At 37.1% G+C, this 14063-nt stretch overlaps 1 protein-coding gene across 1 annotated transcript in view; it reads right to left on the reverse strand.

Moving 5' to 3' along the window:
• The window catches only part of mgl (low-density lipoprotein receptor-related protein megalin), an 890817-nt gene that overhangs the window by 112256 nt on the left and 764498 nt on the right, over positions 1-14063 (reverse strand). The gene's annotated exons all lie outside the window — the stretch shown is intronic.

Below are 14063 nucleotides of genomic sequence, written 5' to 3' on the forward strand. Positions count from 1 at the left end.
TTACACATTTTCATGTTTGGCTAGCTATGGCTAGGATGTATTCAGACAAGTTGATACTAAGGGTTTATGTGTTTAGGTGTTTTGGATCCAGTGTCATTTCTAAGGATCCCCAAATTTTCTCAGTTATGTTATGGCAACGGTGTAATAGTTCAGACTCATCCTATAACACTCATCTTGTGGGTCAGCTGAAGAGAGTACATGGGATGACAAATCTGAGTCCTCAATTCTTTGATATTCAATATCTCTTATGTGTTTTTCAGTGCATTGTTCTGTCTGCATCGGTGCCACATTCGGTAAACACCTGGATATTTGAGTGGGCCATGTCAAGGTTTTACTAATCAGAGTAGTGATTCATGCTGATAAAGGAAGTGAAATTACAGAGGTATATCCCTACTGAGTGTTCCTGGTAAGATATATGCAATACTTGAGAAACGGTTGAGAAGAATTGTGGAAGAAAAGCTTGGTGAAGAACAAGCTGGATTCAGGTCAAATAGAGGCTGTCAGGATCAGATCTTCACTTTACGACAAATAGTGGAGAAATCATGGGAATATAACAAAGATCTGTATTTAAGTTTTGTTGATTTGGAAAAGGCATATGACAAGGTGCCAAGAGAGAAGCTATTCAATACGCTACAGTTATATGGTGTCAATGGGGCATTATATCAAGCAATACTTAGTCTTTATTTGAGTTGTAAGTCAGCAGTTAGAATTGAAGGAAGTACAGGAAGAGGGTTTAATGTAAAACTGGTGTGAGACAAGGATATGCATTATCCCCTCTGTTATTCATTATCTATATGGAGCACATTATGAAGGAAAGTGGTATTAAACATGATATCAAAATTGGAGATGTTAATGTCAGCTCTTTGCTTTATGTAGATGATGTTACACTTTTAATAAATCCAGCACAAGTCTGCAAGATTCTCTGACTAAATTGAATAACTGTTGTAATAGAGATGGTATGAAGGTCAGCAATAAAAAGACAAAGACAATGAAAATAGGCAGAATCATTGAAAATGTCAACTGTGTTGTGAATGGAGAACCTGTGGAACAAGTAAAACATTTCAGCTACTTAGGCACCCTTTTTTAGTGAAGATGGTAAATTAGATATGGAAATAGACAACAGAATCAACAAAGCTGGTATGGTAGGAAGTCAGTTGAATAAATTCATATGGAATAAGAGAGAAATTAGTCAGAACACTAAATTAGCTGTATACAAGACAGTGTTCAAACCACATGAATCTGAGAACTGGGTCAGAAGTAAAACACTTGACCAAAGACTAGAGACCGCAATATCATATTAAAAATGAGGATATTAGGAAAGAACTTGACATTGTCAGCATCCAGGAATGCGTTAGCAGAGCTAATCTCAGGTGGTATGGTCACTTAAACAGAATGGGCAAGGAAAGATTAGCAAAACAAGTGTTCTTTGCCAAGTTGGCAGGAAAACGACCCAGAGGAAGACCATTGTACCATATTAATCCACCAAGAAATTTGGATTGATATGCTACAAAGTGCCTTAGACGATAGAAATATAAGATCTGGTGATGTTGGAGTCTTGACAAGTAACAGACTGATTTGGAGGAAAATTGTAGATAGGAAGTTAGTAATGATGTAAATTTTTCATGTAGTACTATCATATCCTGTACACCTCTTGAGGGTACATGGCAGGAATTCGATGATGATGATGTATTTTTGCAAGTTTTATGGAAATAGAGCTAATATATGGAAGAGTAACGAAACCTTTTATTTCTATGTCATTAGAAGCATCACGAAATAGTGGTCTTGAAACAATGTGCTCATTGTAGTCATCTTGTAGTAAACTGTTTTTTAGAAATTGGAGTTCTTTAGCTAATTCATCATTGTCAGTAATGAACGCTTGCTCTTGGTGTTGAAATAATGCCCAATTTTTGAGGTCAGTAATGATGGGAAGAAGTGTTTAGATCAGTGGTTCTTAACCGGTGTTCCCTGGAACACTTGTGTTCCACGAACTGGTTACAAGTGTTCTGCCAGTAAAATATGTCACATGACATCTTTCAAAAACATTACCGGCAATATTAAAACCTGTACTAGACCTCAGGCAATAAGTAAGAGAGGTCACAACAGGATGTTATTATAAATGAAGTGTCAAATCTACCTCCAGTTGGTGAGAATGAGAATGAAGTGATTACCTGGGTGGTTGTCAACCATGTGAGAACATCTGTGAGGAAAGGGTATATGTGGAACAACAGGCTGGTAATTATGAGAAGCTCAGGAGACAACTTGCAGCTGAAGCATGGAATGAAGAATGCGAAAGCATGGATCAATGCTGCTTGCATGCAATTTAAGAACAATCTAGTAGAAGCAATATCTAAAGGTATTCCAAAAGGTCAGAAGGTTAAATAAAGTAGGTGTGAAATGGATGAAAGAAGAGATTAAGCTTGCAATAAGAGAAAAAAAGGTTAGAGAGGCAACATAGAGGAGTGATAATAATCAATTCCACGAGGAATACAAAAACAGGCAAGGACCATCGCTTGGTTGGTAAGGGTAGGAAAAGTTCAGTATGAACAACAATTAGCTGATGAGGCCAAAAAAAAAAAAAAAATAAATAAAATAATAATGATTATGGTAGGATGGCAGTGATTGGAGAAAATGATGAGGACAACTGCTGCAGAAGATATGGATGAAATATTTAATTAGTAGTTGATAAAAGTCTTTTATCCTTGTGACTGTGACATCATGGAGAGTTTGAGAGCAATGGATGATGATGAGGAGAGACTAACTATGAGTGAGGACAAGGTATATGGGGAAATTAAGCAAACTTAATGTTAATAAACTGTGGGACTTCAGTCACTATGTATTTTGAAGAAATGTGGCAAGGAGTTGACATATGCATTGACATATTTGTATAATATGAGTCTTACATTTGGCCAAATTCTAAAGGAGTGGAAGGAAGGCAAGATTGTACTGTTTCATAAAGGAGAAGGTGACAGAATTCAAGCATCAAATTATAGGAAAATCTATGGGTCAGGCATTGTGGTTAAAGTGCTGGAGAGGCTGGTGAGAATCAGGAAGCAGAATTGGTTTGAGAATAATGGTATTATTTTTGATGGACAGCACAGATTTGCTGAAGGGAGGTCATATTTTAGTAATCTACTTACTTATTACAGGAAGGTGACAGCAGGATTGGATATGAAGTAGTATACTTAGACTACGCAAAGGCTTTTGATAGCTTACCACATGATAAGTTGACAGTCAAACCAGAGTGGATAAAGTTGGATATTAGACTAGTTCACTGGATTGGAGATTGGCTGTTTGATAGATATCAACAAGTTATGAATGGGGAGCAATATCCCAGGAGAGGAATGTTACTAGTGGCATGCCTCAGGATCTACAGGGTGATTATAAAATAACGTCAAGTGTTCAGAGCCCTCTAGCGAGTAATTATTGGATGAAACACACCAATATTCGGTAGACGTACACAGTGGAACATGGGGATTCGATTTAACGAAAAAAAAAAAGTACCAAAAGTCGCCAACAGGGGAAATTTTGGCGCTTTTTACCGAGTAAAATGCATTAATTAGCATTATCGCGTTTCTTGTGAGCGATCATGCAATAAAAGGAAAGCCTGTGAGATTTCTTATCATTCGTAGACGAACTGCTTTTCGATGCCTCTTACCTTATGTGAGTGTGCTTTGTTAGCCAAACTCTATTATCAGTGGAACAATAATGGCAGTGCTTGTCTTCGTGATTTTCGGCGTATGAAAAATTTACGAAAAGGACCGATTAGTGTAGCAAACTTACGAAAACTGATTCGGCGATTTGAAACTAGTGGAACTCTAGCAGTGCAGGGGATGCAAACCAATCAATCACCAACAAGTTGAACAAGTTGCAACTGCTATTGTGGAACAGGAGATGACGAATGTGCAGGGATACCAGCACTGCACGAGCAACATCCCGGCAAACGGATATCGCATACACAACGGTGTGGAAAATCCTACATCAGATGTTGAAGTTTTACCCCTATAAAATCAGTCATGTTCAAGAATTGCGCCCTGGTGATGTGACCACAAGAATCGACTTATCTCTGAGATTTTTAGCACACATGGAAGTGGATGATGCATGGCCGTGGCAGATTTTATGGAGTGACAAAGCGCACTTTTATTTGAATGGCGATATTAACACATGCAACTGTCGCATTTGGGCTGCAACTAATCTGCACGTGTGTCAGCAGATGCCTATCCACTCACAGTGTGGTGCATATTTACAGCATCTTTTATCATCGGTCCATACTTTTACGAGGAAAATCACCAAAATGGACCAGTGACCTGTTCCGTCAATGCTAACAGGTATGCCAATATGCTACAGAACTTTGTGGTTCCACAACTGCAGCAAAGAGGATGTCTCGATTCAACCATTTTCATGCAGGATGGTGCACCACCCCACATCAGACTTCAGGTACAGCATGTTTTGCAACAACATTTCTCTGACAGAAGAATCATTAGTCGTGCATTTCCCACGCCATGGCCACCGAGATCGCTTGATCTCAATCCTTGTGACTTTTGGCTGTGGGGATTTCTTAAAAGCATCGTGTATCAAGGACATGTACCCAATATTCCAACTTTGAAAGATCGAATAACGTTACATGTGAGACAAATCAATTCCGATATGTTGCGAGCCACTGTGGAAAATGTTGTGCACCATATGCAGTTCCTGGAACATCAGAATGGTGGTCATATTGAACCGCATTTGTAATTAACAATAAATGTAATGAAATCGATGTGTGCTGTTTCTCATTTGCCATTTAGTCATTCATTAGTCACACCTACTAAAATTAATTTGGCAGCACTAAATTTCCCCTGTTGGCGACTTTTGGAACTATTTTTTTTCCGTTAAATCGAATCCCCATGTTCCACTGTGTACGTCTACTGAATATTCGTCCAATACATTACTCGCTAGAGGGCTCTGAACACTTGACATTATTTTATAATCAGCCTGTATTTGGACCTCTTTTAACTGGATGTTAATGATATTGGGGAAGATTTGAATGGGGATGTTCAGCTGTTTGCAGATGATCCAAAGTTGGGATGAACTATGAGGAGTAAAGCAGATGTTGTGGCCTTACAAGAAGATTTGAATAGAATGAGTAAATGGGCACAGGGTGGAATTCCGGTTCAATGTTCAAGTTTGCAAAATATAAGGTTTTAAAATTTGGAAAACAAAGACGGCGTAAAAATAATCATAATTTAAAATTCTGAATATTTTTACGAATTGTTTATGTTAGTATGTTTATTAGTTTTAGTTTCATAACACGCATTGTCAGCACTTGCGATGTGCCCGTTAAAGAAATTGTTTTGTCAAAAATGATATGTAAAGCAATTAAAAATTTATGTACTTACCAGATTTGAAAAGTTGTGTTACTTTAAACAAATTTATTGTAATTTAAAATATTAAGTTGTGTTTTATGAAGACATTCTCTTGTTGCTAACGGAGACAATGTGTCAGCCATTATACCTAGTTTCTTGCTTGCCACTTTCATGGAGTGCGCATGCTCGCCGAGAAGTTTGATGTGTGATTGACAGTTGACAGAAAGGGTTCAGTATCAAAGCAACAGGAGAGAAAACAAGATAGCGTTCGAAAGAAAATTAGAACACAAGCCGGCAGATATTTAAATTCAGGGGAATTTGACTTTTTTTATGTGACAGTCGGAGGAAAATCAATAGTATATTCCAAAAAAGGAATTGTGGAACTATGAAGTTTCAAAGTGGAATAAGTATTGATATATAAAAGAAAATATTGCTATAGATGTTTTAAAAGGAATATTCGAGGAAACGCTAACTGGAAGATTAGTAGTAGATTCCGAAAAGGGAATCGTATAACTGCGAATTTTTTTAAAGTGGAAGAGTTAAGCCTGTCAATAAGCATAAGTTGCTATTTACGTTAAATAGCAAACGGAATGTTCGAGATTCTATACTAAAGGAATGTTCGAGAAAACTCTGATTAGGAAGTTTTATCTGTATTAAGGACACCGAATCTAACTGTTATTTCTACTAAAAAGAAGACAGAATTAAGTCAGGAAGAATTAATGTGTGCTACACAAGTGATAAGAAAGGATCTTTTGAAAATTGAAAAATAAAGTCATATGTCTTCGGAGAAGGGCTTCGCAGAGAGAGAAACTGACATAACTGACAGAGAGAGACTAGACTAAACACTTTGTTATGCAAACAAAGTGTTTAGTCTAGTCTTAAGTGATAAGTGTATTTTTAAAAAGGCCTTGGATCCAATTAATTTGTAGTGAGTTATTACATAACTCACTACAAATATTTAAGTAATATTTGTAGTGAGTTATGTAATAAAAAATTATGTAATATTTGTTTGAAGTGTACATATATTGTTTTTGTTATATTAAATGTATTTATTTTGTATTTTGGTCTTGAGTCAGTGATTTTTTTGGATTCTGAAAGAAATAGTAAAAAAGGAGGTCATTGCACCAATCGGAGTGAACCCTTGTGCATATAATATATAGGTACACTCGGAAATTAAAAATAATTGTCGAACAGAGATCATTTCTATATACAGGATTAAATTAATAAAAATCCTATATTTAAATAATGGCGCAGCTGGTAGGATTCATATTATGATAATATTCTCTATATAAACATATCTCCTTAAATTATACAATGGGATGTAGAATTTACTCTTCGTGGGATGTATTATTGGATTTGGAGGAAATAAGAGATCTTGGGATGATGGTGGATAAGGATCTAGAGGATATATTGCCAAAATTTTGAGGACAACACAACAAATTCTGGTAACGATGTAGAGGACACTGACTTGTAGAAATAAGGAGATTCTGGTTCCATTATATAAATATCTGATTAGGCCACATATGGGCTACTGTGCACAGATTTGGTCACCTGGCTTTCAAAAGGATGACAAGATGGTAGAGAAGGTTCAGAGGCAATTGACTAAAATAGTGTCTGATCTCTGGAATATTGAATATGAAGAATGGTTGAGATAATGCAGTTTGCAGTGGATAGGGCTATCATTAGTTGAACAAACACTTCTGCATCAATCTGCATTCAGTAGAGTCATTCTTTCAAATTCATTCTTTCTTTTATTTGAAGCATAATGATAGAATTCTTTTGGGTTGTCTTTAACTTGCAGAGCCAGTTTCTTTTCATACTCAAACTTATTCCATACAGTACTTGTGACTTTTTTGGCTTGCTGCTTATAATTATTATAACTTATGCACATGATATTCCTTCCACATCATCTTTTTCTTACGAACGTCTTGCTTAATTAGATCACACATCCATTTCACTCCTACTCTATTTATCTTTGAAATCTAGGGACTTATTCTGATATAGCATCATTTAAGTATTTTTTAAAACACTTCCCGTGCACTGTGAATATCCTTCTCATCCAATAACTGATACCATTTTACAGAATCCAGCACACCCTTCAGGTGGTCATAATTTCCTGCTTTGTAGTTCAGCCTGCAACCTATTCTGAATGGAACATTCATAAACTTAGCCACTTCCCAAGTGAGTACTTCATGATCACTGTCACCAACCGGAGACAGAATAGTTACGTAGTTATGTCTTTAATGGAAACCTCCTCTGACACTATAATCAGATCTAACACTCTTTGACCATGAGTTCCTTATATCATATGCTGCTTGAAGCAGTTGTCTCACAACACCTCAATAAATTCAGTTTTATTCTTCTCATGTCATATTTACCCAATCAATGTTCAGATAATTAAAGTCCCTCATTATGATTACTCTTTTCACATCCATCGTATTTATTTGGTGATGTATTTCTTCATCAGTAGCAACCAATCCACCAAGTCTGTAACAACATCCCACTATGTATTTAATCTTGTTAGACTTCACCTCACACCAGATGGCTTTGAACTCACTGTCACATGAAAAAACTGTTACTAGTATTGCAGTCATAGGTCTCAACCTCTAACTGGATTCAAGTAATCTGATATCATTATCAGCATGCCTTCCTCCTCCTCTTCTATCCTGTCTATCCTTACTTAAAATACTGTACCCTTTGCACTTGATACCAGTTAGTACATCTGCTTCTGATAGCCATGTCTCACTAATGCCTACAATATGAGATCCTAATACATTATCCAAGACAACAAACTCTACTCCTTTGTTTCTGATACTCCTAGCATTTGTGTACAGACATAATAAATTACCTGCATGCTTTTTTGTATACACTTGTCTGTGGTTTGCATGACACAGGTTGACAACTTACAGATTTCTGTTCTTATCTAGTTCCTTACTTATGCAGACATCTCTACACATGCTTGACTGGTCCAGATGAACACAGAATCGTTCTCTCTTCCTAATTATTTCCATAATAATAACCATTCCCATTATTAAGACAGTTATCTAATATTGTCACTCTTACACACAGATTCTCACAATTCCTCCCATCAGAATTCAGTTTCCCTGACTCTCTGCCTTAGGTCTTATATCAATTAATATTTTTTTAAGACTCCTGATGTCAAGTGTAGGCCATCCCTCTTATACAAATCTAATTTTCCCTCAAACTCACTCCATACATCCAAAAACTCACATCTATTCCTTCTACCTTCTAGCATTTTTTTTTCTGTTTTCAAGTAGAGGCTGAACAGTATGCAGCTCAGTAGTAAAATAATTACATTCAGTAGAATCAGAGTGAAGGCAATATCAGATTCTCAAACTGCCTTATAGAATGGAAAGAAATCAAATTATTCTACTCTTTCTCTCTCTCTCTCTCTGTGTGTGTGTGTGTGTTATAGTATTATTCATTTTTTGGATTTTATCCAATAACAACTGTTTTGGTTATACAAGTAACAGATGATATATAAACTTTGTCTCTAATAAGACTCCTCTGACTTAATTGTGTAATATAAATCCAAAATCCAAACCTATTTAAAAGCTACATTGAGAGTAGTGGAGATCTATGAAATATACTCTGTTCTCTGACTTGATATGATTTTGCTGCTTGGCCTTTACATTTCCACCTCTTTATTGGAGAGAATATAAATCAAGACAATGTGTATGAAACTGCAGCTACTGGTGCTTGTACAGTGTCATCTGTTATGTACATCACTGCCTCATTGATGAATGTTTGTCTTACCATTAATGGCGTGATATGTCACACCATGTAAATGTATTCCAGTCAGTCTGGTAAATTTTTCACTGTAACATCTGTGAAGGAGACCCAAATTCTCTCCAAAATACTAGAAAGTACAGGAAGGTATTGTATATATATATATCTTCTACTCTTCACATAAAAAGTGTAAGGATGGAAGGCATATGAAAAAAGGTATTGCTTTCACTATTATTCATTATTCCATTACTATTTTTAAAAACTTGTTGAACATATATTGGTTTTCACAATATAACAACATATTATATCCATAAAAATCATCCATAAGAAGTATGAAGTGACACAATTGCAACAGGATGAATGGTGTGGAGCAAGACAGAGAATAACTCGGATGGATGGAAAGACTTATATAAAGCAGATGTTTTGCATTTGAATGGATCCAATTTGGGGGGGGGGGTGAAAAATTGTTGTTCATTAAGAATTCAGAAGTGCAGATTTAGGAAAGCTAAGCTACAGTGTAATAAATTTAGTTTAATCCTTTATCCAAGTGTGAGCAAACAAAGTTTGCGCCTGAAAGTATCTTCAGGACTGGGGTAAGGTAGTACAACACCAGGCAACTCGTTGCAAAGGTGGAGCAAGCTAATATCACTCCTATCTCAGTATCTCCAATAATGCAAAACACATCTCCTTGCAGATATGTATAATGTTATGCATTAAGGGAGGGGCCACTACCCAGACTAGTTTCAACCTTTATTGAGATCTCTTCAGTGGGAGCCAGGCCAACCAATGGTGGGCCTGGCTCCCACCAAAGGTGGCACACCGTTTGGCAACTCCTATAAGTAGAGATGACCTTGCTAATGCTTCTGCCTGGTATCTCCACTTGGGCCTGGCTCCCACTAAAGAGACCTCAATAAAGGTCGAAACTAGTCTGGGTAGTGGCCTTTCCCTTAATGAGTAACATTATACATATCTGCAAGGAGATGTGTTTTGCATTATGGGAGATACTGAGATAGGAGTGATGTTAGCTTGCTCCACCTTTGCAACAAGTTGCCTGGTGTTGTACTACCTTACCTCAGTCCTGAAGATACTTTCAAGCACAAACTTTGTTTGCTCACACTTGGATAAAGGATTAAACTAAATTTATTATACTGTAGCTTAGCTTTCCTAAATCTGCACTTCTGAATTCTTAATGAACAGCAATTTTTCAAACCCCCCCCCCCAAATTGGATCCATTCAAATGCAAAACATCTGCTTTATATAAGTCTTTCCATCCATCCGAGTTATTCTCTGTCTTGCTCCACACCACTCATCCTGTTGCAATTGTCTCACTTCATACTTCTTATGGATGATTTTTATGGATATAATATGTTGTTATATTGTGAAAACCAATATATGTTCAACAAGTTTTTAAAAATAGTAATGGAATAATGAATAATAGTGAAAGCAATAGCACACTTGGATAAAGGATTAAACTAAATTTATTATAGTCTAACCAAGTGAAAAATAAACTTTCCATAAGCTAGAGTGTTTTTTGGGGGAGAGGGATGCAGATTACTTTAGATACATACATTGAATAGTGTATAAGCAGGAGAGTGAAGTTTGGCTGGGCTTTGCAAAGGAATCCTATCAAATACCTCTATTGTATTTATCAGGAACGTAGTTTTTTAGTTTATGTCACAGAGTTCCGCATGGAACTCTGCGGCATAAACTAGAGTAAATGGAGTTGGATACAAAGTTGGTGATTTGGATAAGATGATGGTTAATGGACAGAAAATGAAGACCTATCCAAAAGTGGTGTGTTTGGGGCAGTTGTATCCAATGCTCAGTAATACAGGATGTTTCAAAGGGTATACAACTTTGCAGGAGAACAGAGAATAACACGGGAAAACATACAAAAGCTGAGTGAGTGTCATAATGTACTGAAACACACCAATTTTTGGACATGTAACTTTATTACCAAATGATAACACTAGATGGTGTGATATGTCACACCATTTGAAAATGGTGATTTTTGATGATGCTGAGAGAGCACATTGTGTGTTTTGGTTTGAGAAAACTAAGTCTGCAACATAAGTTCAGAGGAATTTCCACATGTAATATGACAAAGAACCTTCTATAGGCACACAATCTAAATGTGGCACAAGAATTTTGTGGAAACAGACTGTTCTGTGTGTCATCCAAGGTCAATGGGAGGCTACGTGCTGCTGCTGATGCTGTTGAGGAAGAAGTTTGGGAAAATTTCCAGAGAAGTCCTGGAACGTCAACCAGACGGGCATCTCATCAAATTGGAATTCTACATGCGACTGTGTGACATGTTTTATGACAGCATCTACATTTAAGGCCCTACAAATTTTCTCTCGTACAACATTTGAAGAAAGACAATAAGAAGATATGTCAGGATTTCTGTATGGAAATGATCAGTAGGATAGAACAAAATTAAGACTTTTTGGACATAATCATTTTCAGTAACAAGTGCACTTTTCACATAAGTGGGCAAGTAAACACTCACAATGCAGAATTTGGGGAAGCAAAAATCCACATGCCATTGTAGAACATGTTTGTGGCATCCCAAAGGCTATTTTTTGTGCCATGAGCAAGAAGAAAGTGTATGGAACCTTCTTTTTTTCAGAGTCTACCGTTACTAATGGTGTGTATCTGGACATGCTACATAGGTACCTAATACCACAATTAGATGATCCTTCCTTACCATGTGATGGTATACAGTATCCGTGAGTCCCCTTTTTACGGGAGAGATATGGCACCATCTATTCCCCAAATTTTATCAGGGTTCTGGAACCCGCACAGGCTGACGAATCAGGCCTATGGCTGGGTCAGTATTCCTAGCTGTATTCCGTGTGTGTTCACGAGACCAGTTTGCCTGCTTGCAGGATGAAAAACCCCAGATAAACTGGCAGAAAAACCCTGCTGTCTCCACGCCCAAGACCAGCTAACTTGGATATGGCTGAGGAATATCCTTAAGCTACTCACGTCGTCAACGGGAATCGAACCTAGGACACTCCTTCCTCAGGCATATGGTTGCGAAGTGCAAAAGCCAATAGGCTAACCGTGCGGACAATTAGATGATGATGACCATGATGGACACTTACATTTCCAGTAAGATGGAGCACCTCCTCATTACTTGAGGTTGTACCTCAACACCCATTTTACAGGCAGATGAATTAGTAGAGAGGTACCTGTAGCATGGCCACTGCATTCCCTAACCTTACACCATTAGATTTTTTCTTATGGGGCTTTGTGAAAGATCGAGTGTTTGTACCACCACTACCAGCCAATTTGGATGCGCTGCATTCCAGAATTACTGCCACCATTCCTGAAGTTATGCAAGATATGTTTTGCCATGTGTGGCAGGAAATTGATTACAGATTACTGGAGGCAGTCATACTGAACCTTAACCATCTGTGTTGAAACTTTAAAATGTTACACAACATTTGCATGGTAATAAAAGTTTTTCATCTATCGCTATTTACCTTCTATTATCATTGAAAGTTGTATACCCCCCTACCATTTTGAAACACCATGTACTTTGTCCTTTGCTGTTTTATTAGTACATCAGTTATGTAGGAAATTAATTAAGTGGAAATACTCAGCTGGTCACCGATAATGTTAAGCTAGGTGGAATGATAGTCAATGAAGCTACAGATGGCAAAGCATAACTGGCAGTTTTGGAATGCCCATATTTCTGGCATTTAAAGCATCTTAGTTGATCAGGGATGTAAAGCACAACAGGACAGTTGAGATGCTCTGCTTTTATAAATGTTGGAGGTGTGGATATGTAAAATACAAGGATGATATTCCTGGTTGAGAACCAGATGACCATCCCTATGTATCAAGATGCACCTCATGCCTGTCACTCTTGGATCTTTAAGGTCTGAAAATATTTCCTCATCTGGAACATTAAGAAGATCCCACTCTGATATCACACCTCCAGAATAATTGAGAGTTTTAGGAGGTGTTACCATAACTGGTATCACTGGTACTGATGTTGCTTGCAGTAGTTTTTGTGTGTATTGCTGCTATGATATTTCAACAAGAATATTACAGGAATGTAGTTTTTTTTTTTTTTAACTGTTTTGGGAAATTCCTGCCAATCCTTCTAAATCCTTTTGAATAAAGAAGAGTTTTCCATATTGAATTTTTACTTGTATATATGATAAGAAACAATGGTATAATTTATATTCATCTTGAGTGCCAGTGATTGCCACCAGATAGCAATAAATATAGTCAGAAATGGAACATCAGGATTATCCCACATGCTCTACCTGCACTACACTGCAGCAAGCCTTGAGCCCTGTCCCCAGACCTTGGGGAAAGAGACTTACAGTACTGTTGACAATTGCAAGCAAATTCATCCATTAGCTGACTGAAGTTAGTTGGATCTTTTAGGACCACCTGCCTTGCTGAAGCAGGACTCAAAGTAATAATAACTTGGGAGTATGGGGAGGATATACAGCTGTTTGCTTATGATGCTCAACTAGGAAGCACTAAAGTAAATAAAGGTGGTATAGAGATGGATAACAGAAATAAAATCTAACATTGTGGGAAAGAGAATAAAAGTTTTTATTTCAGTATGCAAGGAGTAAGGTTGCTGAAAAATTGCAAGCTATGTATTATGATGATGGCATGGGAAAGATGATGAAGAACCTTGAGAGGCTACTGAAGTTCAGGGGAGATATGAAGTGGTGGTGATTATCCAGAGGTGAGTGAACAAGATTCTGGCAGGTCTATAGAATATTCCATATAAGAATAGACTGAAAGTCTGTAGGCTTCAAATGATAGCTGATAGGTAAATAAGAGAGAACATGATAGAAGCATGTTATTAAAGGGGTTTTATAAGACTGACATTTTTAACTCCATGGCAGGAAGGGAGAGAATAAGGAGCGAATTGTCTTATACTGCTCATTTATTGTTTTGGCCAATTTTTCTCTTATTCCATATGATTTATTCAGCTGC

The sequence above is a fragment of the Typopeltis vanoorti genome, chromosome 23 (genome assembly GCF_054136105.1).
Source record: "Typopeltis vanoorti isolate ZY-2024b chromosome 23, IOZ_Tvanoo_1.0, whole genome shotgun sequence".
In the NCBI taxonomy this organism is placed as follows: Eukaryota; Metazoa; Arthropoda; class Arachnida; order Uropygi; family Thelyphonidae; genus Typopeltis; species Typopeltis vanoorti.